Genomic DNA, 27,766 nt, shown 5'->3' with positions numbered 1-27,766 from the left:
TGCTATATAAAATCTTGAGACTTTCTCATAGTCTTAAGATTCATATGAATGAAAAACAATATCCGTTTGGTTAATTGAAACCTCTCATAAGTATAAAGTATCCCTCTTTATCTGTACTAATGCTTTCTGCCTTAAAGTGTTTTGTCTGATGTTTTCCTCTAGACATATCAGCTTTCTTTTCGTTGGTGTTTACAAGGTATGTATTTTCCTTTTAATTTCAACCTTTCTTTATTATTATGTTTCAAATGTGTCTCCTATTAGTGGTTGGATTTTTTTTAACAGTCAATCTTTAGCTTTTAACTGAACCATTTAGTCCTTTTACATTTCTTGCTACTATATTTAGAATTAAATATGCCATCTTCCAAAGTGCTTTCATTTGTCTGATCTATTACATTTCTTCTTCTCTCCTTTTTGTCCTCTTTTAGATGGATATCTGATTTTTATGTATCAAATCCTCCTCTTTACCAGTTTAAAATTATATTCTTTGTATTATTTTATTGATTACTTTTAAAATTATATTACACATTTTTAATTTGTCAAAATTTAATAATATAAGGAAGTCAGAACACTTGAACTCCATATATTCTTTCCTGATTTGTATGCTATTGTTGTGTATTTTAATTTTGTATTTTTGAAAGTCCACAAGACTATTATTATTGTTTTATACACTTAAACACTGGCTTTACTTACTCATTTTCCATTTTCTTTGCTCTTAATTCCTTGTATCTAAGACTTTTCATGTGAGATCATTCTCCTCCTACCTGAAATACATGCTTTAAAATTTCCTTCATTGTAGATTTGATAGTGGCAAAATATGTCTCCTCTAGTATATCTCAAATGTCATTATTTTATGGTAACTGTTTTGTTTCAGCACATTGAAAATAATATTCCACTGTCTCTTCTTTCCCATTTTTACTAGTGGAAAGTCAGCTGTTAGTATATTAGGACTCTTTTGAAAGTAATTTTCTTTTCTCTGGATTCTTTTTTTGTTTTGTTTTTTGTTTTCTTTTTTTTGAGATGGAGTTTTGCTCTTGTCGCCCAGGCTGGAGTGCAGGGGCATCTCAGCTCACTGCAACCTGCGCCTCCTGGGTTCAAGTGATTGTCGTGCCTCAGCCTCCTGAGTAGCTGGGATTACAGGCACCCATGACCAGCTAATTTTTGTATTTTTAGTAGAGACAAGGTTTTGCCGTGTTGGCCCGGCTGGTCTTGAACTCCTAACCTCAGGTGATCTGCCTGCCTCAGCCTCCCAAAGTGCTAGGATTACAGGCGTGAGCCACTACGCCTGGCCTAGGTTATTTTAATATTTGTTTTTAGTCTTCAGTCTTAAGAAGTTTCACTTTAGTACACTTAGGTATGAATTTCTTTTCATTTATTATTCTTTCAGTTTGTAAGACTTGTTAAAATCAGTGCTTTGGGCTGGGCGTGGTGGCTCACGCCTGTAATCCCAGCAATTTGGGAGGCCAAGGCAGGCAGATCATGAGGTCATGAGATCGAGACCATCCTGGCTAACACGATGAAACCCCGTCTCTACTAAAAAGACAAAAAATTAGCTGAGCGTGGTGGCAGGTGCCTGTAGTCCCAGCTACTCGGGAGGTTGAGGCAGGAGAATGGCGTGAACCCAGGAGGTGGAGCTTGCAGTGAGCCAAGATCGCGCCACTGCACTCCAGCCTGGGCAACAGAGCGAGACTCCATCTCAAAAAAAAAAAAAAAAATCAGTGCTTTGAAGTAATGTCAGTTTGAAAAATCCTCAGCAGTTAACTTTTCAGATAATTGCTTCTATTTTGTCTTATCTTTTTTTCTCCTTCTAGAACCCTGGCCAAACCTATGTTAGACATTGTCACTGTACCTTCTGTGTCTTTTTCCTTCTTATATATATTTTTTTCTTTTCTTTTCTTGCCTCTGGAATATTTCTTCTGATGTTCTTCAGGTTTACTAAATCTTGAAGTATGTCTAATGTAATATACACTTAAAATCTGTTGGATTTTATTTTTTATTTATTTATTTATTTGTTTGAGATGGAGTCTCGCTTTGTCACCAGGCTGGAGTGCAGTGGTGCAATCTTGGCTCACCGCAATCTCCACCTCCTAGGTTCAAGCGATTCTCCTGCCTCAGCCTCCCGAGTAACTGGGATTACAGGTGTGCACCACCATACCCAGCTAATTTGTGTATTTTTAGTAGAGATGGGGTTTCACCATGTTGACCAGGATGATCTCGATCTCCTGACCTCGTGATCTGCCTGCCTTGGCCTCCCAAAGTGCTGGGATTACAGGCATGAGCCACGGCACCTGGCCCTGGATTTTAAATTTGTATTTTAAAAATTAGCTATAAAATTTATTTTTATTTATAAAATAAAAATATATTTAAAATCACAATAAAATTCTATATGATTCTTTTTTCAAAGTCAAACCTGCTGCATTACTCTTTGTGGTTTTCTGTTCTCTGTAGATAGCGTCAAGTTGGTCTTTTGTCTTTAAACATACTCTTCATAATTGTTTTGTAGTCTTATTTTATAGTCTGAGTCTGATAAATTCAATATTTGAGGTATTTGTGAGTCTGTTTTTATTGTCTGTTGTCTCTGCTGATACTTGCCCGTTTAATCTAGTTTCCTTATGTACCTGTTATTTTTTTATTAGGTGCTGAACATTACATTTGAAGAATTATTTCTAGAAATGATTTTAGGCCTATAATAAAGGTGTCTTGCTTCAAAGAGGATTTATATTTGCTTCTGGCACTACCAATTTAGAATTACTTTAACCCAAGTTCAAGGCTTGAAATTCACTGACCCAGGCAATTTGAATACAAGCAGTAAATTCTCAAGAGCTTTGGAGTCCCAGTATCTTGTTGGGGAGGATCTTCTATTAGATTTCCTATCTTATACACATCCTGGGTTTTTCTTTCTGTCTCCCTTGCCCTGCAAGTCTACCAGAATGAAGATTCTAATTGTCATGAGTCAGAAAATTTCCTCAGGGCAGAACAGTCTCCACATATGGGTTCCCATTTTTCATTCACCTTTAGTAATTCCTTACTATGTTTCATACTCTTTTATGCTTTAAGAATATTTTTAAAATCCAGCTCTGTTAGTTATTTTCACTAGGAGGATTTATCTGCTTAATTTAGCCTAACATTACCAGAACCATTAAATCAGAACAACATTTTAAAAGTTTTTGGTAATTATTACAAAGCTATCCTTCACAATGATTGTGCCTATTTATACTTCTGTCAGCAGGCATAGGAGTGCCACTTTTCCTATTCTCTCAACTATGTTCTGTCAAACATGAGAAAAAATATTGCCAGTAAGATAAGTAAAAAGTGTAGCCGGTCACGGTGGCTCACGCCTGTAATCCCAGCACTTTGGGAGGCCAAGGCAGGCAGATCACTCGAGGTTAGGAGTTCAAGACCAGCCTGGCCAACATGGTGAAACCCGTCTCTACAAAAACTACAAAAATTAGCAGGGCATGGTGGCGCTCGCCTGTAGTCCCGGCTACTCGGGAGGCTGAAGCAGGAGAATTGCTTGAAACCGGGAGGAGGAGGTTGTAGTGAGCCGAGGTCGCACCACTGCACTCCAGCCTGGGTGACAGAGTGAGACTCATCTCAAAAAAATAAATAAATAAAAGTGTTGTTTTGCGAAAATAAACTTGTATTTTATTATTAATGAAGTTTAACATCTTATAATCTATTTATTGAAATTGTAATTTTACTCTTTGTAATTTAACCTATTCAAATTTTCTGTTTATTTTTCTCAGAGTCCTTTGTTTATTATATAGCTGGTTCCACCAGAAAAAACCATTTCAGTTATTAAAATATTAAAATACTTCCATAACATTAGCAAATAACCACTACCTTTCCAAATGCTCTTCCCCTTGACTCTGGTCAGTTATTGTAGCCTCTTCACTACCCACCTCCCCATTATCCATCAGCTAAAGAGTTAACGCCCAATATACCAATGGGGCTCTAGGGCCCTGCTCCAGCTCTATGGCCATTATCAGTTCTGATTGGATAGTAACCATTTCATAATATTGTTAAATATTTTAACATAACCCCCGTGGATACATAAAGTATTTTTCCCATTTGACAATTGACTGACTGACTGACTGACTGATTGATTGATTGAGAAAGAGTCTTACCCTGTCACCCAGGCTGGAGTGTAGTGGCACAATCATGGCTCAATGAAGCCTTGACTTCTCAGGCTCAAGTGATCCTTCCACCTTAGCCTCCCCAGTAGCTGGGACCACAGGGGCGAGCCACCACACCTGGCTAATTTAAAAAAAATTTTTTTTATAAAGATGGGGTCTCCCTATCTTGCCCAGGCTGGTCTCAAACTCCTAGGCTCAAGCGATCCTCCCACCTCCCAAAGTGCTGGGATCACAGACGTGAGCCACTGTGCCTAGCCAGTAAGACTTTTAAATGCATCAAACTGTATTCCTTTTTCCTTCCAAATTCTCTTTTCTTAATTTTTACTTATAATTAGTTGCTCTCTCTCCCAAAACTATTACTACTACTCTAGCTATTTTCTTTTAAATTATCTCTCAGTTCTTAAAAATCTACAAAGGAATTTATTCACAAACCTATGTAAGCTTTTCATTGAATTTTACTATGCTTTACACATTTATCAAACTTATCTATTTTAATGCTTTTAGCAGACATCATAGATTCCAAATTTTATTAATATCAGTAAAGGCCAAAATAAAGTAATAGTTCATTTTGGACAAGTAGTAAAACATTTTGAAATAATTTTTGCTTATGATATGTGTACCTCCTGAAGAAAGAATAAGCTTAATTTTTTGGACTAAGTCATTTTCATACTTGCTTACCATATTGACCTATAAAGATACTAGCTCTTTTATGGTCTTCTGCCAAATATATCAGTTAAATATTATGATCTATTTTTATGATTATTCTGTTTTAAATCTGATAACCACACCATTGCATTGTTATCCAGGCAATATCTTCCCAGCATTTCAATTATATTAATCTCACGCAGACCCACATCAAAGGCTTTTACAAACATTTAGATATATTGTTTGTCCATGGAGTTTTCTTTATCCACAAACTTGTTGAGTAATTTTATAAGACCAAATAAATCAGATTTGCCTGGCATGATTTGTCTTCATAAACAAATGCTGTCCTCTGCCCATCACATTGTTATCTAAATGATTTCAGATCAATTTGGTTCCCTCTAACTTGGGCAATTGCATTCTGCCAGCCCCAAACTCCCTCTGTTTTTCAATTGGAGACATTATTTTTCCTTTCACTTAACAAAGTGTTCTGTGAAGCAAGCAGGCAAGTATCTGAACCAATAAAGCCTAGTTTCCTGAAGATTTGTATCTGATAACTAACTGAAACTATGTATTATATCAATGTCATAGTTTTAACTGGTGACATTATTACCTAAATCATTATACTGGGTGTCATAAGTAGTGTTTTGTTACATCAATGGGAAATGTAGGTCAAAACAAAGAATATTTCTTTCATATGTACTTATAGGACACACTAACACTGGATTCCATGCTACATAGTTAGATTTAGTTAAAATTGAGTATTATATCAGAAGTTAATAATGAGATACACTGGATGTGAAATTATTTCATTAGAAAAATTGTTATATATTATACTACACCAGAATGATCATTGTGCTTCATCCAAGAAAAATGATAGTTGTTCTGTATTTCAAGGTAAATGAACAAAAACTCTATTCATTGCTTACCGTATCATTACACAAAATGGGTAAATTTGTTGATGCTATTTCTTTTACATTTATATGAGGGCTTTTGTAGTCTGTGGCTTATTTCCATAAGTAACATTTGCCTTAAACTGTATGTTAACTTTGGGAAAATCAAAAAGGCCCTAGGCTAACTAACTAGCTAACAAATTTAATGGATTTACAAAGCATTATTTCCAGGAGAGATGAACAACCTACTTCCCTTTGGTATTCCTGTATTTTTTTTTCCATTTTTTAAGAGATAGGGTCTTGCTCTGTCGCCCAGGATGGAGTGCAGTAGCATGATCACAGCTCACTATAACCTTGATGATATTCCTATGTTTTAATTTCAACCAGGCTCAGCCTAAACTGACATATACAGTTTCCCTGATGTTCAACTTTTGTTATAAATGTTTAAAACAACTAAACCAACCCAGATTTAGCACTCAGTTATAATACCCAGGGAATAATTTGCCCACTGGGAGAATGTATGTGTAAATTTTTTGCTTGGGAGCCATTTTGATCAGCATTTGTAGCACCAAATGCACATAGTTCACGAAACAGTAACTTGAGAGAGGATACTACAAGGCAGCATAAATAGAATAACTTTAAAAAGACTGTCATTATTTACTCACTACAAGTATCTCCTTTACTAATAGTTAGTTTCTCTATCCAGTAATGAATGAATCAAAACCCAGGAGAAACATGAGCAGACTAGAGGAAATTATCTATAACATTAAATCATTGTATCCTCTAATCTTAACTGTTTTTGTTGGTAAATTCTTTTTTTTAATTAAGGATGTGATAGCTCATAGAATAAATTGTAACATATTTCTTGTTCTTTTATTTTTTCTGCTTAAATATCAACCATGCTAATTTAGTGGAAGACATTAAGTACAGTATTTTGGCGGGGGTGTGTTGGAAATGATTATTAAAGAGGACAGTATTATTGTGAGAGAGCAGGATTGAAAATCTCGGCTACATTTCCTTTACTTCCTTTATATTTCTCTGGGGACCTCACATGGGGTAATTAGAATATTAGCCTGGTTGTTATTGTCTAACAGAGTTGCCTGTCAGTAATAAAACCTTTTCCTGCCTTGCTACATTGTATCTGTGGTGCTCATATGTAAAGGGTGTTATGCTTTACAATAAGCAGATTTCCCCAAAAGCTTATTTGTTGTTGACGTTTTGCTAGGTAGAGGAGGTTGTTAAGAGACAGTAGAAAACCAAGAAGGCTAAACCAAGAGAACCTTAAAACTTTAACATTCTAAACCAAGATTTCTCATCTGAACTACAGTACACAGAAAATTACTTGACTATTTTCTCACTTCTCCCAAGGATGGCACATAACTAGTACCATTCTAGATACACAGGAGAGAAGTTCGTTTGTTATACACAATGGATTCCTAAAAGTACCAGGACTTAATTTTCCCCAAAACCAGTCAAGAAAGACTTACCACTATATTTAAACATAATTCCTTAAATAGTACATTGTAACTTCAAAATATAGTTGAAACTTATGTACGCAGCTTTGATAATTTCTATTATTCTTATAAAATCTATTATGAATAAAGAAACTGATTTGCTCCCTGAAAAGGTTAATTGTGATTAACCTTTGAAACTTGTTTAACAATTAAAGCAGCATTGTTATCTCAAATCTTTTATGGATCAAGAATTAGAGTGCTAGTTAATTAAGACAAGAGCCACATGGTATATTCATTAACATTCAATTCATTTCCACTGCTTAAAAAGTCCTAACTTGCTGTCAAAATCAATAGGTTTTTCCTAGTTTGGTCAGCAGCTTATTGATAGACAACCTAACTTTTTAAAGGTTTCAACTTCAACCACTTGATTGAAAAAATATAAGAACAAGCCCAGGAAACATAGTGAGACCTCATCTCTGCTAAACAACAACAACAAAAACAGCCTGGGTAAAATAGGGAGACCTCGTCTCTACAAATAATTATAATGAAAATAAGCCGGGCATGGTGGTGCACGTCTGTGATCCCAGCTACTCAGGAGGCTGAGGCACGAGGATCTCTTGAGCCTGCGAGGTTGAGACTGGAGTAAGTTGTGATCATGCCACTGCACTCCAGCCTGGGTGACAAAGTGAGACCCTGCCTCAAAAAAAAAAAAAACCTGGGAAGGTGGTATGCTTCTGTAGTCCCAGCTACTCCTGAGGCTGAGGCAGAAGGATAGCTTGAGCCCAGGAAATTGAGGCTGCAGTGAGCTATGATCGTGCCACTGCACTCTAGCCTGGGTGACAGAGTGAGACCCCATCTTGAAAAAAAATAGATATATGTGAAAGAACAAATAACTATAAGCACCACGTTTTTCACTGGGAATTAAAGTCTTCACTTAAGGGAAATCAATGTGTATTAATAGGATTTTTAATAAATAAAAAACTAGGGCCGGGTGCGGTGGCTCACGCCTGTAATCCCAGCACTTTGGGAGGCCAAGGCAGGCAGATCGCTTGAGGCCAGGAGTTTGAGACCAGCCTGGGCAACGTGGTGAAACCCCATCTCTACTGAAAGTGCAAAAAATTATCTGGGCATGGTGGCACATGCCTGTGGTCCAAGCTACTCAGGAGGCTGAGGTGGGAAAATCACCTGAGCTGCGGAAGTCCAAGCTGCAGTGAGTTGTGATCAGGCCACTGCACTCCGGCCTGGGTGATGGGAGCAAGACCCTGTCTAAATAAGTAAATAAGAAACTAGGACTACAATATTTATTCTTATAAGCTATTATATCTATCTTCCCTGGGCAGAACCCCCTAAAGAAAGTGACAACAAAAGAGAACACGGAAAAGCAGTAGATAAAAAGGCAAGTTGGGGGAAGAAAAAGAAATCTGTGAATGAGTAACGTAGTGGACGTAAAACATATTAGATATCCATTAGTGTATTTCAAGAGTCTACACAATGCCCATAAATATTTAATATTTCAAGTAAGGGGGTGTGTGTGTGTGTGTGTGTGTGTGTGTGTGTGTAGGGTACAACTACGAACATATATTGGACAATTATGTGAGAAAGCCTCATCATGACCATTTTCACTGAACAACTTTACCATGAGTGGAGGATTTTCTGAAACTGAAATTGCTATTTGCACGACATGGTGCATTGAAGCAATTCAAGGCTTTCATTCCACTTCACTGGAAATGAAGATTCGCTATATTAACGTTCTCTAGACACTTATGTGGTGTGAAATTATGCCCCTCAATTACAAATTCTTCCAGCCTTCTCTCTTTGCTTCTCTATTTTCAAGTTTCATTTCAAATACTCCACAAAATATTTGGCCTCACTTGGCATAAAAGAAGCAAACCTCTGTGCCTTCTTTTTCCCACCTTTATATGGAGATAATAACACTTGCTTCACTCATCAAGATATTGTGAGGTATAATCTTCTGTAAAGTACTTTAGAAACCTTAGATGTGAGGGTTAATGGAAATAAAAACTGTATTGTCATCTATTCTTCCAGTTCCTTTCAAATTGGCCATTTTCTTTTTTGTTTTGTTGCTATCGTTTGGATGTTAAGAAATATTATGCTATTGAAAGTTGAAATTTCGTTTTATTTCCTTCAACTTCTTCTATTTTTATTTCTTTGTGAGCCCCTTTTGGTTTCACTACCATAGAATCATTGCTTCCATGAACTGAGTCAAGAATGATCTGTTTTATAGCTAACACACCTGGATATAGTCTAATCTTACAGCCAAGGAGCCTCCCAAATACTAATTCATAATTTAAGACTTCATAGGGCATTACTGAACACTATTGCCACCATATGCCACTCTGTGACCTTATATTTATGTTCTCTATCCCCCAGTTACATATTTGTATTAATGAATATATTCTCTCTCATTAAATTGTGAACACCCTTGAGAGAAGTGACTGGGTCTATCCACAAAGTACCTAGCACAATGTTGTTGGTTTTTTGGGGTTTTGTTATTTGTTTTTTGTTTTTTTTTTAGTTGGAGTCTCGTTCTGTAACCCAGGCTGGAGTGCAGTGTTGCCATCTCGGCTCACTGCAAGCTCCACCTCCCGGGTTCAAGCAATTTTCCCTGCCTCAGCCTCCATAGTAGCTGGGATTACAGGCGTCCACCACCACACTTGGCTAATTTTTGTATTTTTAGTAGAGACGGGTTTTCATTATCTTGGCCAGGCTGGTCTTGAACTCCTGATCTCATGATCCCCCTGCCTTGGCCTCCCAAAGTGCTGGAATTACAGGCGTGAGCCACCACACCAGGACAACAAAATGTTTTAGTTATAGTAAGTATTGAATACATGATTCAAAGTAATTAAATAAAACTAAATATACTTTCTAAGATAGCTGTACTGCAGAAATCATTGGAGCCAAATTGAACTGAGCCTAAATATGCTGCTGCCCATTATTTCCAAATTTAAAGTAATTTCAATATTGCGAATTGCCTGACAAGGCCCTAGAAGTTAATCTGGATCATTTTTATTATCTGCAAGCCAAATCTTGACTGAACCCTTCTCTCTGGAGCTGCTAATAGAGGATTCCATTGTAAGATTTAAAGATATGAGCCCCTTTGCTATTATACAACTATTTCTTCAGAAAGGTACTCTTAGAAGCATCAAAGTACATAATGAAAGCACACAATTCAAATTAAATAAAGGAATACACAAAGTATACAATAAAAGGATGATGTTGAGTAAATTAGTTAGCTAGAGAGGCCTTAAAGCTAGACAGATCCAGCTGGCTGGGCAACTTGCTAGCTGTGTTACATGGAGTGGTTTACCTAACCTTTCTGAACCTCTATATCCTCATCCTTAAAGAAAAACTCTCCTTGGAAAGTTGTGAAGATCATTTATTGTAAATAATACTACACATGCCTGGCCCAATGTAGATAATACCTCAATAAAAGGTATTATTATTATTATTATTAGAAAACACATCATGGAAATTTTTGAAAATGAGCAACTGAAGAGTTACGTTAACCAAAATAAAGATGAAACACTACTGAAAATAGCCCAAGGGAAAGCCTCATATATTGAACAACAAGGAGTCTTTTCATCGCCTAGGCAGGAAATGACAACTTTCTCTATCCTATCTCACTCTTGAGGGTGAAACCTTTGGTAAAAGAATTATAAATCAAGAATAATAAGATCACTGAGTTTGAAATAAAATGCCTTCCACTTTTGTCATAGAGATGCTCTTTGAGAAAGAGGATCTCTAGATATCACAAGTCCTTGGATTATCTAGCCAGTTTAAATAAGAAAGAGTGCAATGAGGCAAACATTTGATCTGATTACAAAATCCCCACCTTATTCCTGTAGGTTCTATGTAGGAATTAGTACTAAATGATACACTCTACACTGGAGTAATGTTTTATTTCAGAAATCTGGAAAACTGGGGAGTCCTTAGACACAGATGAAAGGATGCATAGTAACTCTGCCTCTTCACCCTGAGATTCTCTTTTTAAAAAATAATTGGGCCGGGCGCGGTGGCTCACACCTGTAGTCCCAGCACTTTGGGAAGCCAAGGCGGGCAGATCATGAGGTCAGGAGATTGAGACCATCCTGGTTAACACGGTGAAACCCCGTCTCTACTAAAAATACAAAAAATTAGCCGGGCATGGTGGTGGGCACCTGTAGTCCCAGCTACTTGAGAGGCTGAGGCAGGAGAATGGCGTGAACCTGGGAGGCGGAGCTTGCAGTGAGCCGAGATTGTGCCACTGCACTCCAGCCTGGGCGACAGAGCGAGACTCCATCTCAAAAAATAATAATAATAATTGGAGGAATATAAAAGACTATATTTTAGATGGAAAAAGTCTTTCAGGCATCTTACATATGATCACAAATTTCTGGAAAAGATAATCACAAATCCAAACGGGAGTAGATACATATAGCTACTTTTTCCCAGTAAACTACTTGAGGAAAAAATTCATAGAAGACATCTTAGAAAAATTAAAGATACAGACAAATAGATAACTGGATAGATAGGAAGACTAATAAACTGACATATAGGAATTATTATTAGTGAAATCCCATTATAGGAGGTTTCTCCATGGTGAATGACGTCAAACTTTATGCTCCAAAAGAGATTAAAAACATATTTGAAGTGACAGTTCTTGATCAATCAGACAAAGAAATAGGTGAGGGTTTGCCAGTGGAGAGAAATATAAAGTCTTTTAGTTTATTTCTACCTACTTGAGCTAATACAAATAATTATTACATTTCCAAACAGAACATTAACAACTTGAAATTCTGAGATTATTTAACCATTTATAATAAGAGATGGGACAAATAAATGGGACAGAGCAGAGAGTTCAGAACAACAATGCCATTTCTTTTGTTTTTCTGTTAGTGTTAGAGGCAGGGTCTTGCTCTGTTGCCCAGGCTGGAGTCCCGTGGCATTATCATAGCTCACTGCAGCCTCAAACTTCTGAGCTCAAGCGATCATCCCACCTCAGCCATCTGAGTAGCTAGGACTACAGGTGTAGACCACTGCACCTAGCTAATTTTATTTATTTTTTGTAGTGATGAGGTCTCACTATGTTGCCCAGGGTGGTCTTGATCCTCCTGCCTCAGCCTCCCAAAGTGCTGGGATTACAAGTGTGAGCCACCACGCTGGGCTGCTGTTTTTTACTTTACAGTCATGTATCACTTAACGAAGTGCATACATTCTGAAAAATGCATTGTTAGGCAATTTCATCTTTGTGCACAAACTTAGATGGTATAGCCTATTACACATCTAGACTATATAGTATACCTTATTGTCCCTAGTCTACAAACCTGGACAGCATGTTACTGTACTGAATACTGTAGGCAATCTAAACATAGAAAGGGTACAGTAAAAATATGGTATTATAAGCTTATGAGATCACCATTGTATATGTGGTCCATTGACTAAAAATATGTTATATGATGTGTGATTATATAGTTTAAGTAACTAACAATGTGGACATTTTGAAGTAACTGAGCTAAATGTTTTAGGAAGGCTTAAGTAGCATTGCATGAGGCTTTCCTTTTAGTTATATTCTTAGTATGTTACTAGGGTTCAAGAGGTCATAGGTAGAAAAAGAAGTATTTGGTAGGTAAACTATAAACAATGGTCATATTCTGAGCCAGCGAGTTCTTCTTTCCCTTTTTGTGAATGTGTGTATAATGGGAGGAAATTAAGAGAAAGAATTTCTAGCCTGTTGTAAAAACAGTCAACTCATTTAACCTAATAATATGTTGTACAATTTGATGTTTGAAAAGTGCTTGGAGAAACACTCAATGTTTTAAATCTCTGTAAGAAAACAAAACAGTATTCATAGATTTTTCGATAATGCTTTGCTATGATCTGAATGTTTACCCCTCAGGTGATGGTATTAGGAGGTAAGGCCTTTTAGGACGTGATTAGGTCATGAGGGTGGAGCCTTTTAATGGGATTAGTACCCTTATAAAATAGGCCTAAGGGAACTCATTTATCCCTTCCACCTTGTGAGGATACAGCTAAAAGACACCATCTCCATCTGTGAACCAGAAAGTGGGGCCTCAGTGGATACTGAGTCTACTGGAGTCGATCTTGGATTTCCCAGCTTCCAGAAGTGTGACAAAAAAGAATTCTGTTTTTTGAAAGCTACCCGGTGCATGGCATTTTGTTATAGCAGCCAAACAGACTAAGACATAATTCTAGAATAATGAAATTTTAATTCTTTGAAATTATATCTCTTATCAAGTAAATTAAGCAGCTCAAATGCAAACTTCCTCATTATTTTAGCTCTTCTTTAATTTTCTACAAAATTTATAAATCTGCACTTCACATTCTACTTCTTGAATATATTCTACGTTGTGTTGTTCTCTTGTTTGTTTTTGCTGTTGCTTTAATTTTTCTTTGTGTTGTTTTGGTGAATAGAGTATTATAAACTCCTTATAGCTACAACCATCTATCTCACATCTTGATATAACCCATAGCACCTAAAACAGTTGAGTGCTTAATGCATATTCATTGGCTTGAGTTGAAGAAAATATCTAAAAAGGACTTGAAAGATCCTATGTCCATTTCCCTGTTTTCAGAATCACACTTATATCACTCTAGAGAGATAAAAACCAGTCCTTCTGGACCTCAGCAAAACCTGAGTCCTGCCCTCTCGCTTTCCTCCCTGGATAGCATGAGCTTCACCACTTGGTCCACCATGTTCTCTACTAACTACCAGTCCCTGGGCTCTATCAAGCCGCCAAGCTATGGCGCCCTGCCAGTCAGCAGCATGGCCAACATCTATGCAGGTGCTGGGGGCTTGGGCTCCCAGATCTCCATGTCCCACTCCACCAGTTTCTGGGGCAACTTGGGGTCTGGGGGCCTGGCTGTGGGGATGGCCAGGGGTCTGGCAGGAGTGGAGGGCATCCAGAATGAGAAGGAGACCATGCAAGGCCTGAATGACTCCCTGGCCTACTACCTGGACAGAGTGAGGAGCCTGGAGACCAAGAAATGGAAGCTGGAGAGCAAAATGCAGGAGCACCTGCAGAAGAAGGGGCCCCAGGTCAGAGATTGGGGGCATTACTTCAAGAACATCAAGGATCTGAGGGCTCAGATCTTTGCAAATACTGTGAGCCATGCCTCCATCGTTCTGCAGATTGACAGTGCCCATCTTGCTGCTGATGACTTTAGAGTCAACTATGAGACAGAATGGTCATGAGCCAGTCTGTGGAGAGCGACATCCATGGGCTCCACAAGATCACTGATGACACCAATGTCACTCAGCTGCAGCTGGAGACAGAGATAGAGGTTCTCAAGGAGAAGCTGCTCTTCATGAAGAACCACAAAGAGGAAGTAAAAGGCCTATAAGCCCAGATTGCCAGCTCTGGGTTGACTGGGGAGGTAGATGCGCCTAAATCTCAGGACCTCAGCAAGATCATGGCAGACACCTGGGCCCAATATGACAAGCTGGCTCAGAAGAACTGAGGGGAGCTAGACTACTGGTCCCAGCAGTTTGAAAAGAGCACCACAGTGGTCACCACGCAGTTCGCCGAGATTGGAGCTGCTGAGAATACACTCACGGAGCTGAGACATACAGTCCAGTCCTTGGAGATCTACCTGGACCCAATGAGAAATCTGAAGCTCAGCTTGCAGAACAGCCTGAGAGAGGTAGAGACACGTTACCCATGTAGATGGAGCAGCTCAATGGGATCTTGCTGGCACACACGGGCAGAGGGGCAGCACCAGGCCCAGAAGTATGAGGCCCTGCTGAACATCAAAGCTAAGCTGGAGGCTGAGATCACCACCTACCACCGCCTGCTGGAAGACAGGGAGGACTTCAATCTTGATGATGCCCTGGACAGCAGCAACTCCATGCAAACCATCCACAAGACCACCACCTGCAGGATAGTGGATGGGAAAGTAGTGTCTGAGACCAGTGACACAGAAGTTCTGAGACACTGAGCCAGCAGAAGCAGGATACCCTTTGGGGAACAGGAAGCCAATAAAAAGTTCAGAGGTTAAAAAAAAAAAAAGTCCTTCTGTTAAACCCCAAAAAAAGTGGTTTCCACCACCTTTAAAGTCAGTCCTGTCTAGTATTAAAAGTACTTACAGAAAGCTGGGTGTCCAGGCACGGTGGCTCATAACTGTAATCCCAGCACTTCGGGAAGCTGAGGCAGGTGGATCACTTGAAGTCAGGAGTTCAAGACCTGCCTGGCCAACATGGTGAAACCCTGTCTCTACTAAAAATATAAAAATTAGCCCGGGTGTGATGGTGCACGCCTGTAGTCCCAGCTACTGGGGAGGCTGAGGCAGAAGGATCACTTGAACCTGGGAGGTGGAGGCTGCAGTGAGCAGAGGCTGTGCCACTGCGCTCTCCACTTGCTCCACCACCTTCTTTACCAACTACCGGTCCCTGGACAACAGAGTAAGACTGCATCTCAAAAAAAAGAAAAAAAGAAAGAAAGCTGGGTGTGATGGCTGGCACCTGTAATCCCAGCTACTTGGGAGGCTGAGGCAGGAGGATCACTTGAGGTTAGGAATTCAAGACCAGCCTAAGGAACATAATGAGACCAACCCCATCTCTGGGGAAAAAAAAAAGAGAGAACCGAAAGGAAATTATATATATATATATGGAAAATTATGTAAAATATACATTTCATAATTTTATTATAAAATAATTATTTAATATATGAAATATAAAAGGATACATATATCCTTTATCTTAGGGGTCCCCAACCCCAGGGCCATGGACCCAGGCTACATAGCAGGAATTGAGTGGCAGGAAAGCAAGCATTACCACCTGAGCTCTGTCTCCTATCAGATCAGCAGCAGCATTAAATTCACGTAGGCACACGAACCCTGTTGTGAACTGCACCTGTGAGAGATCTAGGTTGGTGCTCCTTATGAGAATCTAATGCCTGATGATCTGAGGTGAAACAGTTTCATCTCAAAACCATTCCCACCCCCACCCCTCTCCATGGAAAAATTGTCTTCTATGTAACCAGTCCCTTGTGCCAAAAAAGTTGGGGACCACTGCTGTATCTTTTTTATTTTATCCAAAAAGCTGCAAATAGCATTTGCTATAATATATTACAAGACTTATAATACTATTATCTAGAAAATGTACTTTTTAGCCTTTCTTTCTGTAGAATATTAGGGAAAAATCAATGAGATAATTAAAAAGGAAAAAGTGGAAATATTCATGAAATAGGCAGAAACAACTATTAAGAATAGCATTTTAATTCCTGGCATGAGGTTTTAAAGCCCAACATACAAATTTAATTCCTCTTTTAGTACAGTGTTTTTAGTATAATAACACCTTATGACTCAAGAACTGTGTACCTCAAAGTAAATGAAATTGAGGTTCAAAGATATTTCAAGCCATTCAAAATATGAAGGCACCCAGTGACTATAAATTACTAAACTTCTGGCAATCTGTCTCTTTTCCTGACATCCGATTAAAGTTTTATCATATATGGCTATTAATTATTGTTTTAAGCATGGGCTTTGAATTTCACTGAGTTCACCAGCTCTAGACACTTACAAATATGTTTTGCTATAAATTACTGGCACTGTTTCTGTTGATATTCAGCATAATCAAACATTTGTAAGCATGCTGTCTTTTCAATCTGTTCAGCTGATGCACTTTACCTGATCTTTCATTAAAGTAATCAAAACACTTGCTGTGTCGCATCTAATGAATGTTGCATGTATGATTAAGTGCTTTCATTCATATTGCAAGTTTGATTTAATGTAATCTGCCTTTCAGACAGCCATTAGCCTAGCTCCTACATGAATTCGATTAATTGGCTGAATTCTTCCAGATGTCCATTAAGCATTACAGGAATTTCTATGTGGAAACAGCAGGGACTGTCTAGCACAGAACCAAACAATGAAATGTTATATTGCTGCCATGACTTACAAAAAGCTGGATTCATTTTCATTAATAAAACATCTGTACTCCTGCACAGCTATGCATTGACATGCATTTATTTTATATGTTTATTTCTCTTATGACCGTAAAAAGATAGTTAAACAGAAGCACATTTACTGAAATATAGACCCTGAGTTTAACAGATGCTGATTGACAAAACAGATCAATTTTTAAGTTTACGGTAGGTCCTAAACGGAAGAAAGTACACTAACAGACACCTGTTTGAAACAGAATTAAAGAATGTCTGGGATTATACCAATAGAAATAAATGTATTAAAATGACATTAAAGACTGATTTTGAAAATTATTTGATTGTCCTATCCACTCCCAAATCTGTTGGATCTCTTTAACAGAACAGGTCAAATATATCTCTTGCTGGGATGTTCTTTAAGTAGTTGTATCTTTCTCTCTCTCTCTCTTTTTTTTTTTTTTCTTTTGAGACACAGTCTCACTCTGTCACCCAGGCTGGAGTGTGGTGGTGCAATCACGGTTCACTGCAGCCTCAACCTCTCAGGGTTCAGGTGATCCTCCCATCTCAGCCCCCCAGTAGCTGGGACTGCAGGCGTGCACCACCACGTCTGGCTAATATTTGTGGAGTTTTTTGTTTTGGTTTTGGTTTTGGTAGAGATGGGGTTTCACCTTGTTGACTGGGCTGGTCTTCAACTCTTGAGCTCAATGGATCCGCCCACCTAGGCTTCCCAAAGTGCTGGGATCACAGACATGAGCCACCGCTCCTAGTCTTTCTACTTGGTATGTTTTGTTTTGTTTTTTGTTTTGTGTTTTTCGAAATGAACAGGGAGAGATTTAGCCTTGAGCAGATCCTAGCTCAGTGCATTTTACCACTTAATACATGCTATTTACAAATCATTTGGGAGATTTACCACAACTAATAATTGAAACAAAAGGTAAGTTTGAAAACAAGCCAGTTTTACATAGGGACAGTTATATATTCTCTAACGTCAAACGTTCATCTTAAAATTAAGAGTACCACACAAATAACTTTTTGTGTTATTTACAAGGATCTACAAATTGGTGCTATCAATTAAAGCTGAAAATCTTATGTTTCATTTCATAATTATAACTCCACTTCATAATTATAAATCATCCCTGCTATAAAGACATATAGTATTGAACTTTTTTTTTTTTGAGACAAGGTCTCACTCTGTCACCCATGCTAGGGTACAGTGGCATGATCATAGCTCACTATAGCCTCTAACTCCTGGGCTCAAGTGATCTTCCTGCATCAGCCTTCCAAGTAGCTAGGACTATAAGCGTGCACCACCATACCAGGCTAATTTTTTCTATGTTTTATAGAGATGGGATCTCCCTCTGTTACCCAGGCTGGCCTGGAACTCCTGACCTGAAGTGATCCTTCCACCTCAGCCTCCCAAAGTGCTGGGATTACAGGAATGTGCCACCATGCCTGGCCTGTAGTGTTGAAATTTAAAAGTAAAATGCCTTTTATCCTTTCTTTACACAATTAGAGACAACATATATACTTGGAGAGAAAGAGAAAAAGTATTTGGGAGGCCAAGGCGGGTCGATCACCTGAGGTCAGGTGTTCGAGACCAGCCTGGCCAACATGGCAAAACCCTATCTCTACTAAAAATACAAAAATTAGCCAGGCATGGTAGCGGGCGCCTGTAATCCCAGCCACTCGGGAAGCTGAAGCATGAGAATCGCCTGAACCCAGGAGGCGGAGGTTGCAGTGAACTGAGATCCTGCTACTACACTCCAGCCTGGGCAACAGAGCAAGACTCCGTCTCAAAAAAAAAAAAAAAAAAAAAAAAGAAAGAAAAGAAAGAGAAACATTCCCATTATAAAACATACTTGCAAATCATTAATCATAATATAAATTTATAATTGAACTTTGAAATTTCAAGTTTTACCTGAAATAACTTCTCTATTAGTAGTTTCTACTTCATTGGAGAATTTTTTTAAGTGATTATTACCTACTAGTTTATCCTGAGTAGGTAAAGCTACAGTAACTGAAAGAAGGCCTGTTTTAGGATCAGATCATCAGTCATATATGCCATGTTAATAAGATGATGCCAATTGGGTTTCTATGATGGGGCTTAAATAAGCAATATCAGCCTTGACCAGATTTGTTAGTCAATTTTTTCAGAAAAGAAAATCCTATAAAGGAAAATACTAGTCTTCTTGTTGGTCTTGGTGCTATAATCAGGCTTAAAAATACTAAGCTTTAAAAATATTTGAATGTACCTTCTTTTTCACAGTCATTCAGCAAAAATTCATCGGACACCTACTATGGAAATATAAAGACATATAAGTCACAATCCCTACACTCATAAGAGAAAGAAAATAGCTAAGTGTATTACATGAAAAGTACCATAATAAAAGTCATTTAAAGTCCTATGACAGCATTAAGGTGGGAGTACTCCCCTCAGTTCCTCAAGCTTCACAGAGGAGTGAACATTTGTGCTATATCTTGAAAGATGAGTAGGAATAAGGTAGTCAAACTAAGAGAAAGGATTGGAGAGTAATAGGGTACCTCAAGCACCAGTAGGGCATGCTGTCATGGGGGTGCATTACTCTCCACTCCAGTTGTTTCCTTTCTTGTCAAGGGACATCCATTAGAGCAATGGTCCTGGACTCTTTCCATCCCTTCACTCATCATTTCTTCCCAGTTGTAGAGGAATTGCTTATTTTAACTAATGAGTTAGGGAGCAGGAACTTGGTATGCTTGACTCAGCCACTTCCTTCCTCCCTCCTCTGTCTGATAGACCTGGTCTGCTCTTGGCCTTACATAAGCTTAGAAATAATTGGTTGCTTATGAGAGATGAGGCCAGTAGTTATCCTGTTCTTCCTGAGACAGGATGGGTAAGTATGTCTAATTCTGGGCTTCAGAATTAAGAAGGCTTTTAGTTTCCATATATAAGCCACATTCTCCAATCTAGGCATTGTTGGTAATAATAGTGATATTTTGTTCTCAAACTGCCTCCTTCGGTTGGTTTAGAACTCAGGCAAGGAACTGGGGTGCTATTTGTCGTCCACCCCCTCTTCTCCCCGAAAAAGAAAAACCCTCAAGTAATGTAGAGGCCTAGAGCCATGAAAATCGTGTATTCAGAGTGTTGAAGCATAAAGTGATTGAGAGGAAAGGTGAGAAATGAGACTGTAAAAGTGAGGCCAGATTGTGAAAGACACCAAGCCTTGACAGGAATTCGCTGAAACACTTTGTTACAATGTATAAAGATGGAGATGTTATGTCGGAAACTGGCCAAATGCCCAAACAGAGCTTCATTAGATGCGATCCCTTGCTTCTCAGACAGTGACTTTCCAGCTTTATTAAAGTACATTAGAATCATTTGGAAGCCTTGGTAAAATGCAGATCTTGAGCCTCATCTTTAAAGATTCTGATTTAGTATAAGTACAATATGAGTCTCAGGAATCTGTATGTTTAACAAGCTCCCTAGATGATTCTCATGCCATAAATTTTAACTTTTCTTGGAGAAATACTGTTCGAGGGTCTGAGCTAAAACTTTATCATTCTAGAAATTCAGTTTTGTCAGAATAGTCAAAAATGTTCAGATTCATAATCAAGCCCCTGAGATACTTAAATATAAACTAGAATGCTGACTGATTTAAGTTTAATGCTGACTGATTTAAGAATTAATTAATTAAGAATTTAAGTTTAATGCTGACTGATTTAAGAATTAATTAATTAAGAATTTAAGTTTAATGCTGACTGATTTAAGAACTATAGCTTTAAAAGGACTGGGGTCCTTGGGGCTGTAAAGAACACATCCTCTCTCTGTGGGAAAATCCATATGGGAAGCCACACTGTAACCAAAGATTGCTTGATCACTTTGGATTCATGGCAGTGAGAGTTAGTTGGATCACCGTTACTAATGGCATCAAGCTTGTCTGATGTATCCATCTTCACTGTTGAGAATAGACTTGCAAAGGGGATTGGAAGCTGCTAAGGGGAGTGGAAGTTGCTTCCTCTGCCCAGGGCCATGCTGAAGACACACTGAGAAATTCCTGCTCTTGGCCTCTCCTTTTTCTAGTCTCCTTTTTTAACACATTTTTCAGGTAAGATTAAATATAATTGACAAGGTTAAAGATTTAGATATACTAATACAGACACATTTTCTTGAAAATATACTTGTTACCTTGAAAAGAGTTTAGATGCTCCTAGAACTCTACCATTCACAGAGTATTGGTTAGGACTAAATATTTCTATAAATGAATATAAGCTTCATGATGTCAGGGACCTTGACTTCTGGTTCACCACTTTATCCCAAGTGCTTAAAATAGTACCTGACATAAAAGAGTAGTCAATAAAATATATATTTTTGAATAGATGATTAGCCTCATCTATTACATTTTTATTCTTTTCATTTTAATTTTTATTCTCAGAGGCAAACCAATTCCAAAATATGGGGCTACCTTGCCCCTGCCGCTTATGAATTAACCACACACCTCGACGAAGTGCCTAAAGCAAAATCAGCTGCTTTAAAAAAAAAAATTGGTTTTTTGTTTCTCACTACTACACTAATGAGGATTAAATTTTTTGCCTTTGTTACACTTTTGTGATTGGGATGTAACATGTTGTCAGAATCTGTTTTCATTTTTACCATCAATCTCTGAGTTTATGTTTTGTGAGTTCCCAACTGGTTAAAAAGAATAGGAAGTCTCTGCTTGCTCAAGAATAAAAAAGAAGAGAAACGGAGATGACTAAATACCATTTCTTTTAGTATTTGTGATAGCCAGCTAAATCTAACGACTTTTTCCTTGACGTATAAGTGAATATCACCAACCTTCTTCACAAAAAAAATGTGAGGGGAAGTTCTTTAGCTTCTGAGCTTAAGAAATGTTGATAAATATTTGAAAATTCAACTAATTAAAAATGAAATGCAGCCAGCTAAGCTCCAGTCATTTTTAATTTACAATATTGCTTTGCTTTCGAGGCAATGTAGACAAGTCACAACTTCTTTTGATGCCTGAGGGATTGAAAAAATTAAATCAGCAGGATTGGCTATTGATGTTTTCTAGCAAATGTTTTGAAATCTCTGCCTTTCATCCATCTTGTAGGAAAATAGGATTGCTTTTTGAGCCTTCAAAGATATTAATTCCTTTAATAAATCCTTACTTATGTGTTGAAAACTTCCCACAGTTAGGTTTCTGTAGCAATCTCTACATCGGGGTAAATGTTGCCCGCAGGCAGACTCCCAATTTTTTTTCCAAGTATCATCACTCTTGGTCTGAAACTGGGGCTAACCAACATGACAACAGATTAAACATACCTTCTGTTCAGCCTCTTTTCATAAGATTTCTTTATTATATTCTTTGCAAGGCAAATTTCGTGACAGGCTGTTTGCCTTCCTGGTGATCAGCACTTAATGAGATAAAGCACAAACATAAGCAGTGACTGTCCCAGTTTTGTACTTTGATCCCTGCCTCTCTAACCAATGTGAAAAAAGATAGAGAGCTACCTGAGATTCTTAAAATACAAAGAATATTTGTCATATAGTAAACCAATCAGAGCTTCATTCAATAACAAGAATAAAAATTGAATATAAGAAGTTAAAAACATGTGTGCATGCATGAAAGGTGGGCTTGAGGGGGAAAGGAAGTTGACCATATTGTGAAGATTTTGTGTAGAGCATCTATCTATTTCTCTAATACTTTTCACAACAACAATTGTAGAAAGATAGTAGAAATGAGAAGATAGTACCAAAACTATCAGATGACCCTCTTGAGGACAGCATTATTTCAGAGAGTTTCTTTTATTAAAAGAAGGAAGCATTTATGACGTTGGTTTAAAAGTTGTTCTGAGACATTCTCCTTGAAATTCCTGCTTAAGGGATTTAATATTAATGTGCCTCTGCTTAAAAAAAAGTATAAAGTTTTCTCTTTTTTGTCCAAGCCTAAAAAAAAGAATGATAAATAGACTGGCTTTTGTGGGAAAGAAAGAAGCTCAATAATGACAAGTAAATGAGCTAACACCTTTTCCCTGGAGACTAAAGAGGGAGGGACTAGATAGCTTCTGACTATAGAAAGGGAGACGACAAAGGAAAAAAAAATTAGTGCAGTGAGCAGTATTAAGAACGTTTTGAGGGACAGTTTGAGAGCCTGCAACACAGCAGGGTATAGCGTTTCTTTTTCATGAAGAATCTTTATCTAGCATCCTTGAATTAATAATTTACTTTAGGCTGGTATTTCCTGAAAGTTAAAAATCCTAAGGTTATGAGCCCTAAATAAATAAACAGTATTGTCTTAATACTACTGACCATGAAACTATATATTTAAAGATAAATTTTAGTATTCCATTTTTTCCTATTAAGGTATAATAATGAAAAATTAAACATTACATTAAATATTCTATTTTTAGAAAAAACATGTTCCTAATTATGTATATAAATGGATAGAACTAGAGATACATATATGTATATGTAATAAGCTCGTAATTAGAAAAACTAATCAGGTGTGTACCTTCCTGTTGTCAAAGTCTATCATTTCTTTAAATAGCATGGTCTGCCTTTATTGAGGAAAAATACATAAAAATAAAAATATTAGAATTCCTATAAGTAAATTTTAATTTCATTATTCAAGATGGATCTATACTTACACTTTACTATAATGCCATCCATAATGGTTTACTCAATGTCAAAAATATATATTATCCTTGATAATTGAACTCTAGAGATCTAGTTGCTAGTTTTTTCCTTTTGCTACTCACCCTCGGTTTCTGATTCCCCAAGTCTGAGAAGAGTTATGAGCATCTCTGTTTTTTTTATTTTTATTTTTGTGGGTATATAGTAGGTATAAATATTTAGGGGGCTCATGAGATATTTTGATACAGACATACACATCAGGATAAATGGGGTATCCATCCCCTGAACATTTATGCTTTCTTTGTTTTACAAACAATCCAATTACACTATTTTAGTTATTTTTAAATGTACAATAAATTATTGTTGACTGTAGTCACCCTGTTGTATTATCAAATACTAGCTCTTATGGGAGTATTTGGTATTTGGTATTGGAGTATGGTTAATGCGTACAAAAATATATTTTTGTACGCATTAACCATCTCAACTTGCTTCCCACTCCTTTCTACCCGTCCCAGCCTCTGGTAACCATCATTCTACTCACTACCTCCCACAAATGAGTGAGAACATGCGAAGTTTGTCTTTCTGTGCTTGGTTTATTTCACTTAGCATAACGTCTATCAGTTCCATCCATGTTGTTGCAAATGAAAGGATCTCATTCTTTTTATGGCTGAATAGTACTCCTTTGTGTATATGAACCATATTTCTTTATCCATTCATCTGCTAAAGGACGCTTAAGTTGCTTCCAAATGTTGGCTATTGTGAATAGTGTTGCAATAAACATGGGAGTGTAGGTGTCTCTTCAGTATACTGATTTCCTTTCTTTGGGGTATATATCTAGCAATGGGATTGCTGGATCATATGGTAGTTCTGTTTTTAGTTTTTTGAGGAACCTCCAAACTGTTCTCCATGTGGTTATACTAACTTATATTCCCAACAACAGTGTACGAGGGTTCCCTTTTCTCCACATTCTCACCAGCATTTGTTATTGCCTGTCTTTTGGATAAAAGCCATTTTAACCGGAGTGAGATGATATCTCACTGTAGTTTTGATTTGCATTTCTCTGATGATCAGTGATGTTGTGCACCTTTTCATATACCTGTTTGCCATTTGTGTGTCTTCTTTTGAGAAATGTCTATTCCGATCTTTTGGCTATTTTTAAATTGGATTATTAGGGCTTTTTTTTTTTTTTTTTTTTTTTTGCCCTATAAAGTTGTTTGAGCTCCTTTATATTCTGGTTATTTATCCCTTGTCAGAGGGAGAGTTTGCAAATATTTTCTCCCATTCTGTAGGTTTTCTCTTCACTTTGTTGATTGTTTCCTTTGCTGTGCAGAAGAAGCTTTTTAACTTGATGTGATCCCATTTGTCCATTTTTGCTTTGGTTGCCTGTCCTTGGGGTATTACTCAAGAATCTTTGCCCAGTCCAACGTCCTGGAGAGTTTCCCCAATGTTTTATTTCAGTAGTTTCATAGTTTGAGGTCTTAGACTTAAGTCTTTAATCCATTTTGATTTGATTTTTGTATATAACAAGAAATAGAGGTCTAGTTTCATTTTTCTCCATGTGGATATCCAGTTTTCCCAGCACCATTTATTGAGGAGACTCTCCTTTCTTCAATATATGTTCTTGGCACCTTTGTCGAAAATGAGTTTACTGTAGGTGTGTGGATTTGTTTCTGGGTTTCCTATTTGTTCCGGTGATCTGTGCTTTTATGCCAGTACCATGCCGTATACTCTAATGCTTTAAAAACTATACTACTATATTACTATAGCTCTGTAGTATAGTTTAAAGTCAGGTAATGTGATTTCTCCAGTTTTGTTCTACTTTCTTGGTATAGCTTTGGCTATTCTGGATCTTTTGTGGTTCCATATAAATTTTAGGATTGTTTTTTCTATCTCTGTGAAGAACGTCACTAGTATTTTGACAGGGATTGCATTGAATCTGTAGATTGCTTTGGGTAGTATGGACGTTTTAACAATATTGATTCTTGCAATTCAGGAACATGGAATATCTTTCCATCTTTTATATCCTCTTTAATTTCTTGCATCAGTGTTTTAGTTTTCATTGTAGGATCTTTCACATCTTTGGTTAATTTCTAGATATTTTATTTGTAGCTATTGTACATGGGATTGTTTTCTTGATTTCTATTTCAGATTTTTCACTGTTGGCATATAAAAATATTACTCATTTTTGTATGTTGATTTTGTATCCTGCAGCTTTACTGAATTTGTTTATCAGTTCTAATACTTTTTTGGTGGTGTCTTTAAGTCTTTCCAGATGTAAGATTATATTATCTGCAAACAAGGATAATTTGACTTCTTCCTTTCCAATTTGGATACCCTTTACTTATTTTTTTATTTTATTTTATTTTATTTTATTTTATTTTATTTATTTTATTTTATTTGAGGCAGGGTCTCACTCTGCCACCCAGGCTGGAGTGCTTTGGCATGTTCATAATTTACTGCAGCCTTGACCTCCCAGGTTCAATTCATCCTCCCACCTCACCCTCCCAAGTAGGTGGGACTACAGGTATGTGCCATCACACCTGGCTAATATTTTGTAGAAATGGGGATCTCACTGTGTTGTCTAGGCTGGTCTCAAACTCCTGGGTACAAGTGATCCACCCACCTTGGCCTCCCAAAGTGCTGGTATTACAGGTGTGAGCCAGTAATGGCTGTGCCTGGCCCTTTATTTCTTTTCTTGTCTGATTGCTGTAACTAGGACTTCTAGTACTATGTTGATGAAAGTAGGCATCCTTGTGTTCTAGATCTTAGAGGAAAGTATTTCAGTTTCTCCCCATTCAATATGATGGCAACTGTGGGTCTGTTCACATATGACTTTTATTATGTTGAGGTATATTCTTTTTATATCCAGCTTTTTGAGGGTTTTTATCATGAAGGGATACTGAATTTTATCAAATGCTTTTTCAGCATCAACTGAAATGATCATATGGTTTTTGTCCTTCACTCTGTTGATACGATGGATCCCACTGATTGATTTGTGTTATGCTGAACCATCCTTGCATCCCTGGAATAAATCCCCCATGGTTATGATGAATGATCTTTTTAATGTATTGTTGAATTCAGTTTGCTAGTATTTTGTTAAGGATTTTTGCACCAGTGTTCATCAGGGATATTGGCCTGTAGTTTTCCTTTTTGCTGTGCCCTTGTCCGGTTTGGGTATCAAGGTAATACTTACCTTGTAGAATTAATTTGGAAGTATTTCCTCCTCCTCTATTTTCAGAATAGTTTGAGTAGGATCGGAATTAGTTCTTCTCTAAATGTTTGGTAAAATTCAGCAGTGAAGCCATCGGGTCCTGGGGTTTTCTTTGCGGGGAGACTTTTTCTTTTTCCTTTTTTTTTTTTTTAGGAGAGGAAGGGGAGAAAAGAAGAGGGGAGGAACTGAGAGACTTTTTTTTTTTTTTTTTGAGACAGAGTCTCACTCTGTTGTCCAAGATGAAGTACAGTGGCACTATCTTGGCTCACTGTAACATCCACCTCCTGGGTTCAAGCAATTCTCCTGCCTCAGCCTCCTGAGTAGCTGGGATTATAGGCGCCCACCACCACGCCCAGCTAATTTTTGTATTTTTAGTAGAGATGGGTTTTTGCCATGTTGGCCAGGCTGGTCTCAAATTCCTGACCTCAGGTGATCCGCCCACATTGGCCTCCCAAAGTGCTAGGAGTACAGGCATGAGCCACCATGCCCAGCCTGGGAGACTTCGTATTATGGTTTCAAGCTCATTATTTCTCATTGGCCTGTTAAGGATTTAGATTTCTTCATGGTTCAATCTTGGTAGGTTTTATGTGTCTAGAAATTTATCCATTTCTTCTACATTTTCCTGTTTGATTGCTCATAGTAGCCACTAATGATCCTTTGAATTTCTGCAGCATCAACTGTAATGTCTCCTTTTTCATCTCTGGTATTAATTTGAGTCTACTCCTTTTTTCTTAGTCTAGCTAAAGGTTTGTCAATTTTGTTTATCTTTTCAAAAAATCAGCTTTTTATTTTGTTGACTTTTCTATTATTTTCTCCATTTCAATTTCATTTATTGGCATTCTGGTCTTTACTTCTGCTAATTTTGGGTATGGTTTGCTTCTGCTTTTCTAGTTATTTAAGATGCATTGTTAGGTTGTTTATTTGAAG

At 37.5% G+C, this 27,766-nt stretch overlaps 1 pseudogene; it reads left to right on the top strand.

Moving 5' to 3' along the window:
* The first annotated feature begins 13,636 nt into the window (after positions 1–13,636).
* On the top strand, positions 13,637–20,284 carry LOC100986574 (keratin, type I cytoskeletal 18-like; annotated as a pseudogene).
* Positions 20,285–27,766: the final 7,482 nt, after the last annotated feature.

The sequence above is a fragment of the Pan paniscus genome, chromosome 15 (assembly GCF_029289425.2).
Source record: "Pan paniscus chromosome 15, NHGRI_mPanPan1-v2.0_pri, whole genome shotgun sequence".
Lineage (NCBI taxonomy): Eukaryota > Metazoa > Chordata > Mammalia > Primates > Hominidae > Pan > Pan paniscus.
Note: the sequence above shows the minus strand (reverse complement) of the source record. Positions and strands in the feature narration are given on the sequence as shown.